The 23,000-nt window shown below is 39.9% G+C and overlaps 1 protein-coding gene and 1 pseudogene across 3 annotated transcripts in view; both read left to right on the forward strand.

Moving 5' to 3' along the window:
- Window positions 1-23,000, forward strand: part of PPP4R2 (protein phosphatase 4 regulatory subunit 2) — a 72,306-nt gene that overhangs the window by 15,818 nt on the left and 33,488 nt on the right. The gene's annotated exons all lie outside the window — the stretch shown is intronic.
- Window positions 15,126-15,191, forward strand: LOC112439432 (U7 small nuclear RNA; annotated as a pseudogene).

Below are 23,000 nucleotides of genomic sequence, written 5' to 3' on the forward strand. Positions count from 1 at the left end.
GTGGAACTCGTAGATACAGAGGGCGCACTGTATTTCTATTTAAAATTGTGCAACTAAAGGGAATTTAATATTTTTAGAGATTGTTTTATTAGGGATACTGTTGTCTATGGTGACTTCCAGGGTGGCTTTTGAGGTGGTGGCCGTTTTTGTTTCAAAGAGATTTGTTAACTGGAGACTGGTCCACCTTTTCTAGGGCTTTTGCATACTAGAGTGTGTCTTGCTGTAAGGAGCAATCTTAAATGTAGGTAGAATGTAGGCTTTTTTTTTTTTTTTTTTTAAACCACCCTTACCAGTGAATACTAGTGGTGAATTTGAGATTTTCATGTTTGTAGGGTATTGCAAGACAAGTCGTGTTTCTTTTCCTCTTGTGTAGATACTGATACTTTTCTAGTCTTGCCCTGCTTGCTTGTTCATAGTAGAGAGTTTTTGGGGATGATACCTTGTTAAGTTGTCATTCAGTTTTCTTGTAAATATTGTGTGTGGTCTTTGGTTTTGCTATGTTGCTTTTGGTAGGATATGGCTAAAATCAGTGCCATAGCCAGCATGTGGTTACTTTAAAAATTATTTCTGACAAAATATTAGATGGTTAGATGAACAGGTAAAATTTTAAAAGTAGCTTTAAAAACTTGGATTTAAAATATGGAGAATATCTTGATATATGCGTTTTCTATCTACATCTTCATTTTGGTTAAGGAGGAATTCGGCGAGAATAACTGCATTTTGAGTGTAATGGATCACACAAATTAGGTAATTCTTGTGCCTATAAATGTGGAAAACTCATGTGCAAAGATGATTGAAATTGATACTGCTTTAGATGTTTGTCTCATTTTACAAAAATGTAAGAAAAAAGAAAAATCAAACTATACTGTTACCTATTTCTTGTATATTCTTAACAGAATTTTCTATACACATAAGTGTATGTGTGTTAATCCTCTTGTTACATGCCATGAAACTTCAGTTTGCCTTTTGTTATTTTCTTTATTTAGATACCTTTTTTCTTTTTCTTTTTTTTTTTTTTTTTGAGACAGTCTTGCTCTGTTTGTTGCCTAGGCTGGAGTGCAGTGGCACAACCTCAGCTCACTGCAGCCTCCACCTCCTGGTTTCAAGCAATTTTTCTGCCTCAGCCTCCCGAGTAGCTGGGATTACGGGCACGTGCCACCATGCCCAGCCAATTTTTTTGTATTTTTAGTAGAGACGGGGTTTTGCCATGTTGGCCAGGCTGGTCTCAAACTCTTGATCCCAGGTGATCCGCCTGCTTTGGCCTCCCAAAATGCTGGGATTTCAGGCATGAACCACCGCGCCCGGGCTTGTATTTAGATATCTTACCAAAACACAAAAATTTACCTCGTTGTCTTCATGGGCTGCATAATATTTTATTGTTTTGGGTGTTCTTTATTTAACCTGTCTTCTTTGATGGTTTTTTGGGCAGTTTACAGTTACCAACCAATTCAAACAGTGCTTAAGTTAATATACTGGCACAGATGTAAGAGTGGGATTTATGGGTTCATGATTATGTACATTACTATGTTTGACAGATACTGCCACCTGGCTTTCCAAAAAACTTGTTCAGTATGTGCTTCTACTAGCAGTATATGAAAGTTATCTCTATATCCATGTTAGCACCAAGCATTATTCAGATTTTAAAATTATTTTTATTTTTATATGTATTTTTGAGACCGGGTCTCACTCTGGCCCAGGCTGGAGTGCAGTGGCATGATCATAGCTTACTGCAACCTCAAACTCCTAGGCTCAAGTGATTTTCCCACCTGAGCTTCCCCAATAGCTAGGACCACAGGTATGCACCACCACACGCAGCTAATTTATTAATTTTTTTGTAGAGATGGGGTCTTGCTCAGGCTGGTTGCCCAGGCTGGTCTCAACTGAGAATTGCTGAACTCAAGCAATTCTCCCACCTTGGCCTCCCAAAGTGCTGGGATTACAGGCATGAGCCATTGTGCAGAGCCCATTATTAGGCTTTTAAATCTGAAAATCTGGTAGGTGAAAAATGCTTTATTTAATTTGCATTGTTTTATTTTGTGCTAACATCTTATAGTTTTTTTTATTGCCACTTGTAATTTTCTGATTCCTCATTGATAGAGTTGTTCCTTTTTCAGATTTTTTGGCTAGACTAAAAAAATTGCCTGTATCATTTGTTTCATTGGAGATTTGAAAGTGATAATATTCTAAATCTAGCATTGCTTTATCAATTATTAGTTGGAATCCTTGTTTATTTATTTATTCATTTTAATGAGATGGGGTCTTGCTGTGTTGCCCAGGCTGGCCTCGAAGCCCTGGCCTCAAGTGATCCACCTGCCTCAACTTCCCAAACTGCGGGAATTGCAGATGTAAGCACCCTCACCCAGTCGTAATTTTTTTTCCTCGAAATATACTCCTGGCCTGTTTATTAATAAACATGCCAAAGCAAGCCATTTAGGATATAGGAAGAAAATAAATACTGAGAGCACTCTGAGATCTCAGAAACGTCCTATAAAACAGAAGGAATGAAAACACTACCCACAAGATTTAAGATTGCTCTCTATCTTTTTTTGAGACAGAGTCTCTCTCTGTTGCCCAGGCTGGAGTGCAGTGACTTGATCTCAGCTCACTGCAACCTCTGCCTCCCTGGTTCAAGCAGTTCTCCTGCCTCAGCCTCCTGAGTAGCTGGGATTACAGGTGTGTGTCATGCCCAGCTGATTTTTACATTTTTAGTAGAGACAGGGTTTCGCTATGTTGGCTACGCTGGTCTTGAACTCCTGGCCTCAAGTAATCCGCCCTCGTTGGCCTCCCAAAGTTGGGATTACAGGCATGAGCCACCATGCCCAGCCTACTGTCTTTTTTTTTTTTTTTTTTTTTTTTTTTTTAGAGTCTCGCTCTGTTGCCCAGGCTGGAGTGCAGTGGCATGATCTCGGCTCACTGCAACCTCTGCCTCCCTGGTTCGAGCGATTCTTCTACCTCAGCCTCTCGATTAGCTGGCACTACAGGCATGTGCCACCATGCCCAGCTTTTTTTTTTTTTTTTTTTGAGACGGAGTTTCGCTGTGTCGCCCAGACTGGAGTGCAGTGGCGCCATCTCGGCTCACTGCAAGCTCCACCTCCTGGGTTCATGCCATTGTCCTGCCTTATCCTCCTGAGTAGCTGGGACTACAGGCTCCCGCCACCATGCCCGGTTAATTTTTTTGTGTGTTTAGTAGAGACGGGGTTTCACCGTGTTAGCCAGGACGGTCTCGATCTCCTGACCTCGTGATCTACCTGCTTTGGCCTCCCAAAGTGCTGGGATTACAGACGTGAACTACTGCACCCGCCCTGTTTTTTTTGAGTAGAGACAGGGTTTCACCATGTTATCCAGGCTGGTCTCGAACTCCTGACCTCAAGTATCTGCCTGCTGCGGCCTCCCAAAGTGTTGGGAATACAGGTGTGAGCCACCATGCCTGGCCTCTACTATCTTAAAAATAGTTTTAAATGACATATTTTAATCTAAATATAAATAAAACATTTAATTTGACCAATGCTGTTTAAGCTAATAATAACCCTTGACAATAAATTAGATCTGAAATTATTTGAAGATGTTTGAGATTCTTTGAGTTGTGGGGTTTTTTTTTCCACATTTTCCTTTAATTCTATAATATTCTCGTTCACTTTTTTTTTCAATGCCTTATAGCAGTGGTTCTAAACCAGGGCTGACAATGTCTAGAGATGTTTTTGGTTGTTACAGTTTGGGGGCATGCTGCCGGCATCTAGTGGGGTAGAGGGCAGGGATGCCGTCAAACATCCTATATAGCTCAGGACACTCCCCAGCAATGAAGAATTGTCTGGCCCCAAATGTCAGTAGTGTCAAGGTTGAGAGACTGCTTTATAGGAGAAAGCATACCTGAAGATTTTAAAAGTGTCTTGAAGTTTTCTTCTAGGACCTCTGAAATTTAAAAAAATGGTAAGACCACCAATTAAGGTCTTTAACCAAGTCTTAGTTTTACGTATCAGAATTCTATTTGAGACGGTAAAGCATAATTTTGAGAAATAAATAATATGAATGTCCTAGATGTTTTTGTGTTTATTTAAATATGGTGTCTGTTAACTGGCTTTATTGGTTCACTGTTTCATTTTTTTTTTTTTTTTTTTAAATACAGAGTCTCACTCTGTCGCCCATTCTGTTAACTGGCTTTATTGGTTCATTGTTTCTTTTTCTTTTCTTTTTTTTTTTTTTTTTTTTTAAATACAGAGTCTCACTCTGTCGCCCAGGCTGGAGTTCAGTGGCTCACTGAAACCTCCACCTCCCACTGAAACCTCCACCTCCCGGGTTCAAGAGATTTTCATGCTTCAGCCACCCGAGTAGCTGGGATTACAGGCATGTGTCACCACATCTAGCTAATTTTTGTATTTTTAGTACAGATAGGGTTTTGTCATGTTGCCCAGGCTGGTCCTGAACTCCTGAGCTCAAGTGATCTGCTTGCCTTGGCCTCCCAGTGCTGGGATTAATAGAGAATGGGATATGGCCTATGTTGCTTAGGCTGGTCCCAAGCTCTGGGCACAAGCTATTTACCACCTCAGCCTCACAAAGTGCTGGGATTACAGACATCAGCCACTGTGCCCAGCCAGGTCATTCTTCATACCTGTGGGGAGAGAGCCTTTAATTCCTCACTTTCTTGATGGATTAGTAGCCTCATGGCTTCATTAACCACAGGTAACCATAGAGGTATACCTAACCTTTAGTTTCCCATAAACTCTGCCGGTTGTTAGCCTGGAAGCTGTGTGTATTTTACAGTCCAGGTCACAGGCCACTGCTGATACACCAACCAGTCTTCAGTGACAGCAGTGCTGACCACTTCCCCCACCCCCAATTAGCACCCAAAGGAGCTAGCTGCCCTAGCCACTGGTGGGTCCCCTGCATGCTGTCCTTGAAAGGGAAGAGTTAGATATATTGAGTCTAGAAAGAGTGAGAGAGAAAGAGATTGGTTATTTCTGTCATCTTTCAGAATTAAGTGTATGTTAAAGTGAGGACTCTGTTCCTTATATATGCATCATATATATGCATTTCGGAAACTCTTGACAAAGTTGGAAGAACTTTGGAAGAAGCTGGAAGTGTAAGGTGGAGAAGTCTACTAAATCCATACCAGCTTTTTTTTTTTTTTTGAGATGGAGTCTTGCTCTGTCGCCCAGGCTGGAGTGTAGTGGCTCAGTCTTGGCTTACTATAACCTCCACCTCCTGGGTTCTAGCAATTCTCCCTGCTTCAGCCTTCTGTGTAGCTGGGATTACAGGCGACCACCACCACACCTGGCTAATTTTTGTATTTTTAGTAGAGACAGGGTTTCACCATGTTGGCCAGGCTCATACCAGCATGTTTTAATGCAACTATTAACAATATTTTGTTAATGTATGGTAGAGATGGTAAACTGGCTGGGACACTGGGCGTGCAGATATAGACCAGGTTGGTTTTGGGGAAACTAGGAGGTATGGTCACTCTATTTTGTTTCTTTGATGTCCTTTGTACATCATTGCTAGTTAATATATTTCTTATATTTTTATCCTATCTTTCTTATACTTTTAGCCAGGCAGATATACACTTGACCCTTACACAACACAGGTTTCAACTGTGGGGGTCAACTTAAACATAGATTGAAAGTACAATATTTGTAGGATGTGTGAAACCTGCCTACACAATGGACTGCTTTTTTTGTATTCATGGGTTCTACAGGGTTGACAGCGGGATTTAAGTATGTGCAGATTTTGGTATATACAGGAGTCTTGGAACCAGTTCCTAAAGTATACCAAGGGATGACTGCTGTCATAGTCTTTATTTTATTTTATTATTTATCCGAAACAGGGTCTTGCTCTGTTGCCCAGGCTGGAGTGCAGTGATGTGTCCATGGCTCATGGCAGCCTCAACCACCCGGGCACAAGCAGTTCTCCCACCCCAGCCTCCCATGTAGTGTCTTGGTCTTTAAAATTTTTTCTTCACCTAGGTTCTTCTTACCTTTCCAGTCTTCTCTTTCCACCATTCGTAACTTTTTCACATTACTTGAAGTTCACTGAATATGCAGTGTTCTACTGTGCTGGTGTTAAATTCTCATAGCACTTTGTTGTTAATTGCCTCATATGTTCTTCCTTATGGGATACCTTCAACTTGTCTTTTAAGACTGTTCAGATGGCCCCCATTCAAATATATATTATTTACTGAGAAGTTTTCTTGGATCTCCTTTTCTCAATAAAAACTGCCATATTTCTGACATGCATCAATTGCATTTTCTGTTATAGCTGTTTGCTTACTAGTCTGTTTCTACTTGTGGTTCTGTAAGTTTTGAGGAGGCTGAACTTATGTTACTCAGAATGTGTCACACAGTAGGAGCTGGGTTAGATAAATGAATAGAGATATGTACCATATAATGACATTTTAGTCATCGATGGACCACATACATGATGGTGGTCCTATAATAGTATAATGCCGTATTTTTACTGTACTTTTTCTATTTTACCTATGTTCAGACATACGAATACTTACCATTACAGGTTTGCAGGCTAGGAGCAATAAGCCATATACCATATAGTCTAGGTGTATAGTAGACTATACCATGTGGGTTTGTGTAAGTGCACTCTGTGATGTTCACACATTGGAATCATCTGATGACACATTTCTCAGAACATACCCTCATCATTAAAAGATACATCACTGTAGATGAAAAACAGAACCCTGTCTTCATCTACAAAGGAACTATTATTTTATTTATTTATCTATTTTTGGGACGGAGTCTTACTCTGTTGCCCAGGCTGGAGTGCAGTGGTGTGATCTCAGCTCACTGCAACCTCCTCCTCCTGGGTTCAAGTGATTCTCCTGCCTCAGCCTCCCTAGTAGCTGGGATTATAGGCGTGTGCCACCACACCCGGCTAATTTTTGTATTTTTAGTAGAGACGGGGTTTTGCCATGTTGGCTGGGCTGGTCTCGAACTCCTGACCTCAGATGATCCGCTCCCTTTGGCTTCCCAAAGTGCTGGGATTACAGGTGTGAGCCACCATGCCCGGCCCCTAGAAGCTATTATTTGTAACTTTAGAAAATAATAGAAATCATTATTGGGATTGGAGTCATGAGTGTGAGTGGGTGAAAGTGTATTCTGAGTGAAGTATACTTGCTCTCTCTCTTCTCTCCCAATTTCCATATGTCCAGATTCTGTCTATTTGTCCACTTGGCTCTTGTCTGAGAGCTTCCCAGATTTTCCTAGAATATAATAGCCTTGCCATTTAAAATTTTGTCTTATTTTCCACTGTATATTTGGGGTATTTTGTTATAAATATTATTCTGTCAAGGTGTAGGCTTCTTCTAGAGGGCATAATTTGGTTGTTTTATCATTATTTGCTTCTGCATCATATGTCACGATTTCTTCAAAATACAAATTTACTGTCTTAGCTTGGGATGCTATAACAAAATACCATTGACTTGGTGACTTAATAGAAATTTATTTCCTCATGGTTTTGGAGGCTGGCAGTCTAAGATAAGTGTGCCAGCATAGTCAGGTTATGTGGTAAGGCTTTCTTCCTGGCCCTGTTTTTTTGTTTCATTTGTTTTTGAGACAGGGTCTTGTTCCATCATCCAGGTTGGAGTGTAGTGGTGGGACAATAGCTCACTGTAGTCCTAGGCTCAAGCAGTCCTCCTGTCCTCAGCCTCCTGAGTAGCTGAGACTACAAGCACACATCCCCACGCCTGGCTTATATTTTAAAAACATTATTTTGGCCAGTTGTGGTGGGTGGCTCACGCCTGTAATCCCAACACTTTGGGAGGCAGAGTCAGGCGGATCGCTTGAGCCCAGGAGTTTTGAGACCAGCCTGGGTAACATAACATGCTGAAACCCTGTCACTACAAAGAAATGCAAAAATTAGCTGGGTGTGGTGGTGTGTGCCTGTAGTCTCAGCTACCCAGGAGGCTGAGGTGGGAGAATCCCTTGAGCCTGGGAGGTCAGGGATGCATGGGGCCAAGATGGCACCACTGCACTCCAGCCTGGGCCACAGAGTGAGACCCTGTCTCCTTAAAAAAAAAAAAAAAAAAAAAAAAAGTTAAAAAACTTTTTTTGTAGAGACAGGGTGTTGCTGTGTTGCCCAGGCTGGTCTTGAGCTCTTGTGCTGAAACAGTCCTCCCACCTTGGCCTCCTAAAGTGCTGGGATTATAGGTGTGATCTACCGTGCCTGGTGTTTCTGGCATAATTGGTGTGTCCTCACACGGTGGAGAGAGTATAAGTTCTCAGGTGTCTTCTTATAAGGGTCCTAATCCGATTATGAGGGCTCCTCCAAAAGGCTTGGGCTCCAAATACTATCATATTAGGAGTTGGGTTTCAACACATGAATTTTAGTGGTGTGGGGCGGGCGGGTAAGGGCACACATTTGGTATGTAACACTTGTCAAAGATTTGTGCATTAGTCTATGTTGCTTAATGTTTACTGGTTAAATTCAGGTATGGATTGCTTTATGCAGATACGTTTTTGAAAATTATGTTAACTAAGTTGTGTGTAGTAAATGTTTTAAGTGAACTCATATAGCTCACTTAAAAAGAGTAGGAAGGAGAAGGGGCTTAGATTCATTTTATTTCATTAAAAAAAATTTTTTTTTTTTTTTTTTGTAACAGGATCTTACTGTTTCACCCAGGCTGGGGGTGCAGTGGCAAGATCACTACTCACTGTAGCCTTAATCTCCCTGGCTCAGGTGATCCTCCCACCTCAGCCTCCTGAGTAGCTGGGACTACAGATTTGCAACACCATGCCTGGCTAATTTTTATATATTTTTTTGTGGAGATAGGGTTTTGCCCTTTTGCCCAGGCTGGTCTCAAATTCCTGGGCTGAAGCCTTCCTCCCACCTCTGACTCCAGAGTGTTAGGATTACAAGCATAAGCCATCACGCCCAGCCTGGAATTTATTAAATGTATACCATGTGACAGGTTAGATACTTTCAACATAAATTAGGAAAAAAATACTGGTGTGAATTTTCTCAAAGGGGAAGCTCTGTTTATCACAGTATTTGTGTAATTCCTGATTTTACATTGTTTGCTCACATTCCTTCTCATGTTTATTAAGGTATCACTTAAGTCAACAAATATTTATTGAGTATATATTCTGTTCCAAGTACTGCGCTAGGTATTGCGGGTGCTGTGGTGAGCAAACCACAGTATCTGGTAGTAATTTAAAAAATTAACAGTGAAGTATTACATTTCTATATGTGTGTGTGTATATATATATACATATATACATATTTTTTTTTTTTGAGACAATCTCTCTGTTCTTCAGGTTGGAGTGCAGTGGCACAGTCTTGGCTCACTGTAGCCTCCGCTCCCCAGGTTCAAGTGATTCTCCTGCCTTAGGTTCCCAAGTAGCTGGGTCTAGAGGTGCCTGCCACCACTTCTGGCTAGTTTTTGTATTTTTGGTGGAGATGGAGTTTCACCATGTTGGCCAGGCTGGTCTCGAACTCCTAACTTCAAGTGGTTTGCTCTCCTTGGCCTCCTAAAGTGCTGTGATTACAGGCATGAACCACTGCGCCCAGCCTGTTTCTTTTAATATTTTGCTTATTGCTTTTATCAGCATTGGCCTGTACAAAATACATTAACTTCATTTTAAAAATTAGGCTTGGAGGAAATCTTTTGTAAATGTAGCCCTTTAAGAGAGTAATTTTTTTCAATTGATTTTTAAATAAGCTTAGGTTAGGGGCCTAAGACTGATGAGGTATATAGAAGGTCAACAAACAATTATTACTTTTGTTATGCATTGAAAAGTTTTAGTTACAAGGTGAAAGTTACAGTGTCAAGTGATAGTAGCCTCATAATGTGTGAAGTGCTTAGTTCATAATGTGAGAGAGCTTGGTTAGATTAGATGGGAGTAAAATTGAAATTGAAATTTTTGCCTTTAGAATTTTTTCTGCTATATATGTAAATTCCAAAGATTTTGACATAATTACAAACTTCAGTAAAATGAAGTTTAATCCTATCTTTGCTACCAAGTTTAAGAACGTCAATAAATATCATCATTATGTTTTTCTCCACATTTTAATATCTCTGAAATTGGAAAGTCTTTGAAACATCAATAGTGACCTAGAATTGCAGCTTGCCGCATTTCTTTGTTTTTTTTTTTTTTTAAACAATGCAGTCTTACAGTTTGATGCTGACTTAGATTTAATGGATACAATATTAATAACTCTTGGAAGGCTTAGGATATTGGATAGTACAAGCAACTTGGAAGAGACATTCACTCTTGAAGGAAAGACTTCTGAGTATTCATTGTAAATAGGCTGATTTAAATAATGTTGTGTTTCAGGTAAGAAAATGTTTTAAGAGACATTTTAGTATGTTGCTTTTATATTTAGTTGGTATTGTTTGCTCAGAAGTTCAGATCATTATGAGGATTTGTGGGTAAAATTGCATCCTTACTTTGTGACTGTTTAAGAGATTTTGCCTTTTTAAAATTGCTAATGGAACAATACAAAAACTTTAAATTATGGAATCATTATGGAATGAGGTTTCTTTTCTTTTCCTTTTTCTTTTTTTTTTTTTGAGATGGAATTTCGCTCTTGTTGCCCTGGCTGGAGTGCAATGGCGCGATCTCAACCTCCGCTCACTGCAACCTCTGCCTCCTGGGTTCAAGCAATTCTCCTGCCTCAGCCTCCCGAGTAGCTCAGATTACGGGCATGCGCCACCATGCCTGGCTAATTTTGTATTTTTAGTAGAGACAGGGTTTCTCCATGTTGGTCAGGCTGGCCTGGAACTGCTGACCTCAGGTGATCCGCCCGCCTTGGCCTCACAAGTGCTGGGATTAGAGGCGTGAGCCACAGTGCCTGGCCAGAATAAGCTTTCTTTAATGTGCCCTTTTTAAAAATCACTGAATTTGGTATTGAGATGAGGCATAGGGTGTTAAAAAACATGGCTGGATATTTAAAATATGTTTTTTATTACAAAAGTAGGAAACCTTGTTTAAAACAATTTAAACAGTGCAGTAGTTCATCAAAGGAAGACATGACAGTCCCTCCATTTCTATCCCATGTAATATAGCATATTAATTTAGAATATACTTAATATTTATGTGCATTCAGTAAAATAAAAAATGGAAGTGGACCATTTAGTAAGTTGCTTTTTAAAAAGTCACCGTGAAAGATGAAAGTATACTTGAGCAAACCTTTGTATGTTAAGGAATTAAATTCAGATTTTTCAGGTATAATATACTTGGAAGAGAAATGCCAGAAGCCACTTAAAAGAATAATTTGGATTACCTTTGCTTTTTGGTATTCAGTTTGAATGTTTTTGTTTCTGAATTACAAAGTTTCATCATCAGTAGCTTAATTTTTCTTAATTTGTATTTTCACTAAGCATTTACCTTTTTAATACTTTTAAAAGGTAAAAAGCTTATATTAAAAATAAAATAGATTTTATAGATATGATTGGCTGAAATGAACAGCCTTTTTTCAGACTAGAAACTTAAATTCATAAATATATACATAATAAATTCAGATCTAATTTCTAATGTAGGAAAATCAGTGTTTGGGTCTGATGCAGGAACATTTATATATTTTGAAGATCTATGATACTTACATTGGAAAAAGGTAAAATTCACCAATTTATAATCAAGGGTAGAAAGGAAAATTTATCAAACTAAAATCAAGGGATAAATTTCTAGGAAGAAAGGAAAATAGCAATAAAGTTACTTTATTGGTAGTGATCTGTCTTAGGAGGATTGTCAATGTGTATAACAACATAGAGGATCTTTTACATTCTGTAGGGTTACCTGCGGAGAACCAAACTAAAACCTAAATTCTCTGAGTATTTTGGTGGATCTTAAGGTGTTGGGTAGTCTGCTGGACTCAGTGTTTTAAATGGTTCATTTGGGAATGTCCACCCAGATTTGAATTAATTTAGTAGTCTCACAGCATTTTAAATATTAAATGGTAAATAAACTTCTAAATTATAATTTGAAAGCCCAAAGGAGTTTCTTTTCTCTCTCCTTCCTTCCTGCCTCCCTCCCTCCTCCTCCTTTCCTTTCCTTTTCCTTTTTTTTTTTCTTTCTTCACAGCTCAGATTTCTGCTTTTAAGCTAAAGCATTTAAGATTTAGTCCCAAAATAATACTTGGCTTTTTGAAAGCATCAAATTCATTTAAAAATTTTTGCTTCCAAGCAGCACAACTGATTGTGGTTCACGTAAGCCCAAAAGAAAACTAGAAAAGAAGGGAAAGAAATATTTATTAGAAGGATATTGAAGTAACACTTAGAAACAAGGGTTGAGCTACACTACCAAGCCAAAGGGTATGAGGATGGAGCCCAGGGACCTCAGCAGCAGAAGTTGTTAGACTTGTTCTTCAGGTTCTAGCAAAGGACTGAGTTCCAGTCTTGGTATCTTCCATATTTCACATTTTTGGAGGAAAATATCTGATTGGCCTGGCCCTGGTCAGGTGGGGTGATGAGAGAAACAGAGCTGGCTACTGGAGGCCCATCCTTGTGTATTCAGTACCTTTTAAAGAAAATGGGAACCATGAGCTGGGGAGCTGACTCATTAGTATGTGCTATAATCAGCATATATGTGTATACAGTACCTGCAATTCATCATATTGGTAAAATATGTTAAAATTATTATCTTAAAACTGTTGTGAAGGTTATAATGGCAACTTACTGTGTCAGTGGGAATCACCTTCTGACCTTTAAGGGTCCAGATAAATTTAGCACTGACCCTTGTTCTATTATTGTGAGACGTTTATTGTTCTTACTAAGATCTTTGAATTGTTGAAATGCTTATATTTCTTGATACTGTAGCTTCTGTTAGCCTAGTATCATGGAACCTGATCTTATAAGGAAAAAAAGACATAGAACTGGTGATTATGGTCTGGGGAAGAATATAATAGTTGCTTTAAGGAAGTTGTAAACAAAGTGCTTTGGGAGCAGTAACTTAAAAAGTTTATTTCTGGCAAGGAATATTTAGCAGTGCATCATGGTGCAAGGAGGCATTTCAACTTAGTCTGGGCAGAGGGAACAGTGAGCAAAGGAATAGTAAAGTTCAGAGCTGTGGAGGAAGAATTAGGATAGATTAGAAAGGGTCTGCTAATGCATAGAATTTTGGCTTTAGAAAGACATTAGAAATTAATGAAGGCTTTTGAGCAGAGAAAAGATAAATCAGAGCTTTGCCTTGGAGAAATTGAGTCTAATTTAAAGGAATTAGGGAAATCACTCAGGAGACTATTATGGTATTTAAGCTAGAGGAGATGAGAATTTGTAATGGTGCAGCATTAGTGGGAATGAACATGAGGGTTCAAGACAACATTGGGTTATGGATCTGTAGATAATATCTGTTCATCATTCTCACCTTGCCTGGGTTTTTATAGGTTTCCTAACTTGATTTTGCTTGCCCTTTCTAGTCTTGTCTAATATATGCTATTAATAGTAGTCATGCTACAATGTAAGTATGTTATTCCCATGATTAAAATCTTTCTGCGCCTTCTCCCTTACTCAAGTTAAAACTTAAGGTTCTTATGAGATTTAAGTCATAAATAAATAATTGTGACTCTACTTAATTTGATATTTTTCTATTTGTTCCCTGTGTTTGTCTTTTCTCCTAAATTACTCAATTCTGTAGTAAATTCGTACTGCCTCGTACCAGTGACTTTGTACATATTGTTCCCTTTGCTGGAACAAAGGCCTTACTTTTCCTTTGTGTACATTTTTTCTCCCTCTTCTGTGTTGCTCTTGACTTTGTACTCATTTTAAAAGATACATGCAAGGGGTCATCTCTTCTAGAAAACCTCCATTGACCCTGAATTAGATGTGACTCAGCCCACTTCTATCATCATATATAAAATTTGCCGTGCCATTATTTTTTGTTTAGATTGTGAGTTCCCTGAGGACAACTAAATTCTTTATATATCTTTTCTTACCACATAATAGCTTAGGGATGCATATTTGCATTAAATGTTTTTTGGCCTATACCGAGCTTATACAGCCCACAGGCTGCATGCAGCCCAGGGCAGCTTTGAATGTGACCCAACACAAATTCATAAACTTTCTTGAAACATTATGAGATTTTTGCGATTTTTTTTTTTTAAAAAAAGCACATCAGCTATCATTAGTGTTAGTGTTAGTGTATTTTATGTGCAGCCTAAGACAATTTCTCTTCCAGTGTGACCCAGGGAAGCCAAAACATTGGACACTCCTGGCCTATACTGTTCCTGTAACTAGATGTCATGATGTAATTAGAGTATGGATTCTGAAGCCATAATGCCTGGGTTGAAATCCTAGCCCTGTTACTTATTACCTGAGCAATTATGGGCAGTTTATTTAACCTGTTTCGAAGTTGTCTTATTGATAATAAAATGCGGAGAGTAGTACCACCCAACTCATACATATGCTTCTGAAGATTGAGTTAATATGTCCAAAGTGCTTAGAACAGTACCTGGCATTTGTGATTATGTATGTGCTTGCTATTTTTATTATGCATTACAGTTCAAATATGAATCTATTCCCCTATTTTTTTGTTTTTGAGACAGAGTCTTGCTCTGTCACCAGGTTGGTGTGCAGTGGCATGATCTCAGCTCACTGAACCTCCACCTCCCAGGCTGAAGCTCTTCCCCTGCCTCAGCCTCCCGAGTAGCTGGGACTACAGGCGTGTGCTACCATTGCGTGGCTAATTTTTTGCATTTTAGTAGAGATGGGGTTTCACCATGTTGGCCAGGGTGATCTCAATCTCCTGACCTCATGATCCGCCCGCCTTGGCCTCCCAAAGTGCTGGGATTACAGGCGTGAGCCCCGCTCCCAGCTATTCCCCTATTAATTGCCAAAGCAGTTCTACACATAATTCCCAGATCGGCTTGAAAGGTGGCATTTTTTCTACCTGATTTGTTTTTTCTACTGTAGATGGTTTGTAGACATTATTCCCACAGAGTGGGCTTCAGGATATTCGTTTATTCAATCACCAGATAATTATTGAGTGCCTACTATTTGCCAGACTTTGTATTTGTTTTATATATATGAATAAATTCTTGGTAACTGTGAGGTGTGTGTGTGTGTGTGTGTGTGTGTGTGAATAAATATGTGGGTAGACAGTAGATAAATAAATTATATAATGTTACTGGATAGTAAGGGCAATGCAAAAATAAGAAAAAGGGTAAGGGAAATGAGAGTTAAGAGTGGAGAATGTTACAGCTCTTTCAGAATTTGTCTAGTAGGCTTTCTGGGAGGTCTTTACCAGAAAGCCTCCCCACCGCTCCCCTCAAACTCCCATGTTAAAAAAAAAACTTTTTTTTTTTTTTTTTTTTTTTTTTATAGAGTGAATAGGTAGTTGGATTTTTTTTTTTTTTTAAGAGACGGGGTGGGCTGGGCACTAGTGGGTCACGCCTCTAATTCCAGCACTTTGGGAGGCTGAGGCAGGTGGATCACCTGAGGTCAGGAGTTTGAGACCAGCCTGGCCAACATGGTGAAACCTCATCTCTACTAAAAATACAAAAATTAGCCATGCGTGGTGGCACACGCCTGTCATCCTAGCTACTCAGGAAGCTGAGGCAGGAGAATAGCTTGAACCCCGGAGGTGGAGGTTGCAGTGAGCTGAGATCGCACCACCATACTCCAGCCTGGGTGTCAGAGCAAGACTCCGTCTCAAAAAAAAAAAAAGACGGGGTCTTACTCAGCCTCCCAAAGTCTGGGATTACATGTGTGAGCCACCATGCCTGGCCCAGGTAGTTGGAATTTTAAATAAGTTGATCAGAGGAAGTCTCATTTAGAAGGTGACATTTGATTGAGGCCCAAGGATAAGGGAGTCAGCCATGCAATATATAGAAGATAAATCCAGGTAGAAGACTTTTTTTGTTTTTGAGATGGAGTCTCGCTCTTTCACCAGGCTCGAGTGCAGTGGTGCAATCTGTGCCTCCTGGTTTCAAGCAATTCCCCTGCCTCAGCCTCCCGAGTAGCTGGGACTACAGATGTGCGCCACCATGCCCAGCTAATTGTTGTATTTTTGGTAGAGACGGAGTTTCACCATGTTGACCAGGATGGTTTGATCTCCTGACCTCGTGATCCGCCCGCCTAGGGCTCCCAAAGTGCTGGGATTACAGGCACTTTTGTGAGCCACTGCACCCGGCCAAGGTAGAAGAATCTTTCAGTGCAAAAGCCTTAAGTAGGACTAGTGTGTCTAGCCCTTTCACAGACTAACAAGGAGGCCACTGTGGCTGAAGTAGACTGATCAAGGAGAGGAGGAGGTAAAGGGAATGGGGGAAATATAATGTAGGGCAATGTGGAGCACTGTGAAGGCTTTGGCCTTTGAGTGAAATCCAGAGCCGTTGCAGTTTTTTGTTGTTGTTTTTTTGAGACAGTCTCACTCTGTCATGCAGTGTAAGTGCAGTGATGTGATCATGGCTCACTGCAGCCTCGAACTCCTGGGCTCAAGCAGTCCTCCTTCCTCAGTCTCCTGAGTAGCTGAGACTACAGGCTTGTGCCACCATGCCTGGCAAATTTTTAATTTTTTTGTAGAGACAGGATCTTGTTGCCCAGGCTGGTTTTGAACTCCTGGATGCAAACAATCCTCCCACCTTGTCCTCCCAAAGTGTTGGGATTACAGGCGTGAGCCACTTCGCCTGGCTAGGATTACAGAGTTTTGAGCAGAGAAGTGACACTATCAGACTTAAGCGTTAAAAGAATTGTCCAATGAATGGCTGTGCTGAAAATATATTTGAGGTAAAGTAAGCTAGAGGCAGGGGTATTGAAATCAGACTAAGAGATGTTTGTGGTTTGAATTAAGTGGTAGCAGGAGGTGTTAAGAATTAGTCACATTGTATATGTATTTTGAAGGTACAACCAACAGGATTTCCAGACAAGATAGAGTGTGATGTGAAAAAGAAAGAAAGGAGTCAGTAGTGACTCAGGAGTTTGTCTGAGCATCCGAAGTGTGGAATTTCATCACATCTGAGAGGTGAAAGGCTGTAGGAGGAGCAATATGTGGGAAAGATCAGAAGTTCAGTTTTGGACATGCCAAATATTAGTTGGCCAAATGGTTGGGTGGATGATTGGGGATCAGGAGTCATCCTGATAAAATTGGCATGCAGATAGTATTAAAAACTCCAGACTGGATGAGATCACCAAGTGTAGATAGAAAAGAGAGACTGAACTGTGAGTGCTCCAGCGTTAAGCAGTTTGGGAAACCAGAAAAGGAAAATGAACAAGAAAAATAAAAGGAAACCCAGGAAAGTAATTAAGGAGGAGTGATCAACTGTGTAAAATATTGTTAGTGAGACATTTAAGAAAATTGTCCACTAACCAGTGGATTTAGCAATTGGAGTTCGTTGGTGATGTTGATAAATGCAGATTAGGTTTAGTGGTGGGACAGAAAGCTTGGAGTAGATTTGAGAGATAATGGGAGGGAGACAGCTGTTTTAAGGACTTTTATTACAAAGCACAGCAAATTTTTAAATGGTATTGGAACTGGGAGGGTAAGTGGAATAAAGAATAAATTTTAAAAGGGAGAAATATCAGTGTTTTTATATGTGTATGCTGGTGGAAATGATCCATTATTAGCAAATAAAAAGTTGATGTAGATGATAGGAGAAAGGGGAGAATTGCTCAAGTGATGCTCTTGAGTAGGTGATCAAATGGCAAATCTGGTATATAAATAGACCAGAGCATGGATAGTTCCATCTATGATAACAGGTGGGAATTCAGGGTGTGTACATGTACATGACAGTAGGTAACTGGTGGGACCCTGGAAATTCCCTATTGTTTTCAGTTTTATAAGTGCGACAAGAAGCAAGGTCATTGAGTGTGAGGGAGGGAAAACTCAATGTAGGGTTGAGGTGAGAAGATATGAAATAGTTACTGGGAGAGTCAGAGAATGAAATAGACTGGGGATAATGTCTGGTAGCATTTGTAGCGTACTCAAGATCAGCCAGCATGGTTGTGGATTTTTCTTTGTCTTTGCTTTCTTCCCTATGTTTATGTAGGCACAGATTTGGTGGGGATTATGTTGATTTTTTTTTTTTTTTAAATTACAGTGAAGCCAGAGAAGGGCTAGAGAACCAACTATATCTGAGGGAGTGATTATATTTTTTTTTTCTCTTTTCTCTTTTTTTCTTTTTTTGAGATGGAGTCTCACTCTGTTGCCCAGGCCGGAGTGCAGTGGCGTGATCTCAGCTCACTGCATCCTACGCCTCCCAGATTCAAGCAATTATCCTGCCTCAGCCTCCTGAGTAGCTGGGATTACAAGCACGTGCCACCATGCCTGGCTAATTTTTGTATTTTTAGTAGAGACGGGGTTTCACCATGTTGAGCAGGCTGGTCTCGAACTCCTGAGCTCAGGTGATCTGCCCGCCTCGGCCTCCCAAAATGCTGGGGTTACATGTGTGAGCCACCGCACTGGGCCAGATTATAATTTTTACAGTTGAAGCTGGGTAATGAAGGGAGAGAGGTTGTCAGAGGGTTGAGGGACAGTAAAAAGGTAATAGAATCAATGGATAGGAAATCCTGGTGGAGTCAAAAGAATTTTTGGAGTAAGTATAACATATGTAAATGTCTTTTAGCTCATCAAGAACTATAAAAATGTAGCTAAGGTTTGACAAAGCTAAGTGATACACCTCTTCTGTACTTTTCTGTTAGTTGAAATATTTCATTTATTTTTATGGCTGGGCACGGTGGTTCACGCCTGTAATCGCGGCACTTTGGGAGGCCGAGGCAGGTGGATCACCTGAGGCCAGGAGTTCAAGACCAGCCTGGCCAACATGGTGAAACCCTGTCTCTGCTAATAATACAAAAAGAATTAGCTGGACATGGTGGCATGCATCTGTAATCCCAGCTACTAGGGAGGCTGAGGCAGGAGAACCACTTGAACCAGGAGGTGGAGGTTGTAGTGAGCCAAGATAGTGCCATGGCACTCCACCCTGGGCAACAGAATGAAACTGTGTCTCAAAAAAGAAAAGAAAAAAGAAAGAAATATTTCATTTATTTTTAAAAAACAAGCAGTTTTGTGAATGGGTGGAAAAGCAACGTTGGGTAGAGACTTTATCCTCTCTGATGAAAGAGGATATTTAAAGTGCCTTTAGAAGTATTTCTAGGCCAGAGAGAATGCCAATATAAGCCCAAGCATCTTACTGTGGTCTAACACAGGTCTTTCTCACTGTTCCAGTCTTCCTTACTTAATGCCATCTCAGAACACTACCCTCATCCCCAAAGCTGTCTGCATATATCTACTGTATTACTCAGATGTTCTCCCCATCCTGAGTTTCTTGAGGAATAACGACCATTAGGTGCTTACTGGGTGTCAGCCATTTTGCTAAGCACTTTGCTTACACTAATGTTAACCCTTACAGCAACAGAACTAAATATTATTATCCCTGTTTCACAGATGGGGGAAACAGAGAGGCTAGGGTTATCTGCCTTAGGCCCTACAAATGAGAAAGTGGTTGAAATACCTGGTCAGGCTTCCAGACTCCAGAGCACCACCTGACTCTTTTTAAATTGATTTTTTTTATTATTTAGTTTTTACTTTTATTAAAGTTATATGCACACGCATTAGTGAATTTATTAATACGATAAAGGTCACAAAAAAGTCTGTGTACTTTCTTTTATTTCTTTTGCTCCTGAGAGACAACCACTTTAAATTTTCTTTGTTTTTTATTTTTTGAGCTACAAGTAAAACTGCTTTAAAATTATTTCTTTTTTTTTTTTTTGAGACGGAGTCTCGCTCTGCTGCCAGGCTGGAGTGCAGTAGAGTAGCGTGATCTCGGCTCATTGCAACCTCCAACTCCCTGGTTCAAGCGATTCTTCTGCCTCAGCCTCCTGAGTAGCTGAGATTACAGGCAGGCACCACCACGCCCAGTTAATTTTTGTATTTTTAGTAGAGGCGGGGTTTTACCATGTTGGCCAGGATGGTCTCGATCTCCTGACCTTGTGATCTGCCCGCCTTGGCCTCCCAAAGTGCTGGGATTACAGGCGTGAGCCACCGCGCCCAGCGTACCTTCCTATTTCTAAGGTACAGTCTTTTTACTAGTTACTTTTTCTCTTAATTTTACAGTCTAGTTACTTTTTCTCTTAATGTCTGATTTCTTACTAATGAAAGTTAAGATTTAGTTTCTTTTACGTACTCCTTCTCCAAGCATACACACAAACTTCCCACTTTAACTGCTCATTTTTTCCAGTATAATTACATTGAAATTTTGGTCACATTAGCATTCAATATATACATTGTCTCTGTTAATGCTATTTTTTCGTTTAATTTTCTGTATGCTTATGACTAATTCAACCCCAAATTTTAGTTGTTTATATATCAATTTCATGTTTAAAAAAAAAATCTCTTGTTGAGCCTTCTTAACTGCTCCATTCTGGACTGGTTGCTCTCTAGACCTGCCTTAATCCTACCAAGTTATGATGAAGATGGAAATTCTACCATCTTACGGTGGGAGACCCATTTTTATCATCCTGTAATTAACTTTTTGTGTTGGAGTCTCAGTATTCTAGATACCATATCATGCTCTTTCTTGGTTTACATCATTGTTTTGGTGGGATGAGAGGAGGCACAATAACAATTTGTTTTGTACTTTCAGTGTCTGAAAATGTGTTTATTCTGCCTACTTATTTGATAGTCTGGTTATTCTAGGTTGAAAATTATTGTCTCTCTGAATTTTGAAGGAATTTTTTCATTGCTTTCTTTGACACCTGTTGATAAATCTGGAGCCCTCTTTGTATGTGACCTGGTTTATGTCCCTGGAGTTTTGTAGAATCTTCTCTTTGATTCCAGAATTACACAGTTTTACTGCAGTGTGCTTTGCTGTGAGTCTATTTGTCAACTCTTGTGTTGGTCACTCTTCAGTAACTCTTGTGAGTTCTCTTAATTTGAAAACTAGTATTTTTTAATTCTGGGAATTATTTATGGATTGGTTGGTTGAGGCAAAACATGCATAAAATGAAATTTACCACTTTTTAACCGTTGCTAAATGTACAGTTCAGTGGCATTAAGTACATTCACAGTGTTGTAGAGCCATCATCACTATTCATTTCCAGAACCTTTTTATTGTCCCAAATATGAATTCTGTACCCATTAAACAATAATGACCATTCCTCCTTCCTTCCAATCCCTGTCTAGCTTTTGTGTCTTTGAGTTTGATGGATTTTAGGTACCTCACTTAAGTGACATTATAAAATATTTCGTGTGTGGCTTATTTTACTTCACGTAATGGTTTCAGGGTTCAGGGTTGTTTTCACCTTTTAGCCATTGTGAATAACACTGCCGTGAATGTTGGTGTGCGAGTGTCTAAGTCTGTACTTTCACTTCTTCTGGGTATACACCTAGAAGTAGAATTGCTGGATCATATGGTAGTTCTGTGTTTAACTTTTCGAGGAACTGTTTTCCACAATGGCCGCGCCATTTTACGTTCCCATCAGCAGTGCCCATTGGTCCCAGTTTCTCCATATCCTCACCAGTGCTTGTTATTTTTCATTTTAGAAAATGTTTTTGATTTAAAATAATTATTGGTTTCTTCTCCACTTTTCTGTGTGTGTGTGTGTGTGTGTGTGTGTGTGTGTGTGTGTGTGTGTATTTTTCTTTTTAAACTGGTCATTTAGACTTTGAACCTCTTGTGCTACTATTACAGTTTTTTGATTACTTCCCTCCTTTTTATAAATGTCTTTAAACAATGCACCTTTAAAAAAGAGTGTTAAATGGTGCCATCATTGAGTTAGTAGTTGTTTTATTTTAACTCCTCCTCTTCCCTCCAAATCTATAGTTTTTGTGTGTGTAGAATTTTCCAGGTAACGCAGAACACTTGCTGACTATTATTACTCAGGATATGGAGATTCCTACCAGTTAGTGGACACATATTTTCCTCCAATTTCTTAGTCTTCAAGAATCCTAGCTCCATTTGATAACTATGAGTAGTGCTTTTTGAATAACTTCTTTTGGAGGGATGAGACTGCAGCAAGCTATAGTTTTGTTTTGTTTTTTAGAGACTGTTCCTCTTTTGCCCAGGCTGCAGTGCGGTGGCACAGTCATAGCTCACTGCAGCCTTGAACTTCTGGGTTCAAGCAGTCCTCCTACCTCAGCCTCCCAGGTAGCTAGGATTATAGGTACATGCCACCATGCCTGGATAATTTTTTAATTTTTTGTAGAGATGGGATCTTGCTATGTTGCCCAGGCTGGTCTCAAACTCCTGGGCTCAAGCAGTCTTCCTGCCTCAGCCTTTCAAAGTGTTGGGGTTACAGGCATTGGCCACTCTGCCTGGCCCTAGTTTTGTTCTTAAAAAAAACATTTCCAACAGTTCAGATCATTGGTCTGGGCAAAGGTAGGTGAGACCTCAAAAGCACAGGCAACGAAAGCAAAAACAGACGAATGGGATTACATCAAGCTAAAAAGCTTCCACACAAGGGAAGAGTCGATAGAGTGAAGAAAATGAAATGGGAGAAAATATTTGCCAACTATCTTTCTCACAAGGGATTAATAACTAGAATATGTAAGGAATTCAACTCAAAAGCAAAAACACCAAATTATCCAATTAAAATGGGCAAATTATCTGAACATTTTCAGAAGACATACAGGTATGTGAAAATATGATCAACATTAGTAATCATCAGGAAAATGTAAACCGCAACCACGATGAGATGTTATACACCCCAGTTAAATGACCATTATCAAAAAGACAAGCCAGGCATGGTGGCACACACCTATAGTCCCAGCTACTCGGGAAGCTGAGGTGGGAGCATCACTTGAGCCGAGGAGGCAGAGGTTGCAGTGAGGTGAGATTGCACCACTGCACTCCAGCCTGGGTGACAGAGTGAGACCCTGTCTAAAAAAGGAAAGAAAAAGAAACAGCAAGATTCTGGCAAGGGTGCAGAAAAAGGGAAACACTAGTACACTGCTAGTGGAAATGTAGATTGGTACAGCCACTATGGGAAACAGTGTAGAGATTCCTCAGAAACCTAAAAATAGGTCTGCCATCTGACCTAGCAATCCCCACTGCTGGATAAATGTCCAAAAGAAAAGAAATCAGTGTGTCAAAGAGATACCTGCACTTTCTTTTTTTTCCATTTTTGAGAT

This window comes from Pan paniscus, chromosome 2 (genome assembly GCF_029289425.2).
Source record: "Pan paniscus chromosome 2, NHGRI_mPanPan1-v2.0_pri, whole genome shotgun sequence".
NCBI lineage: Eukaryota > Metazoa > Chordata > Mammalia > Primates > Hominidae > Pan > Pan paniscus.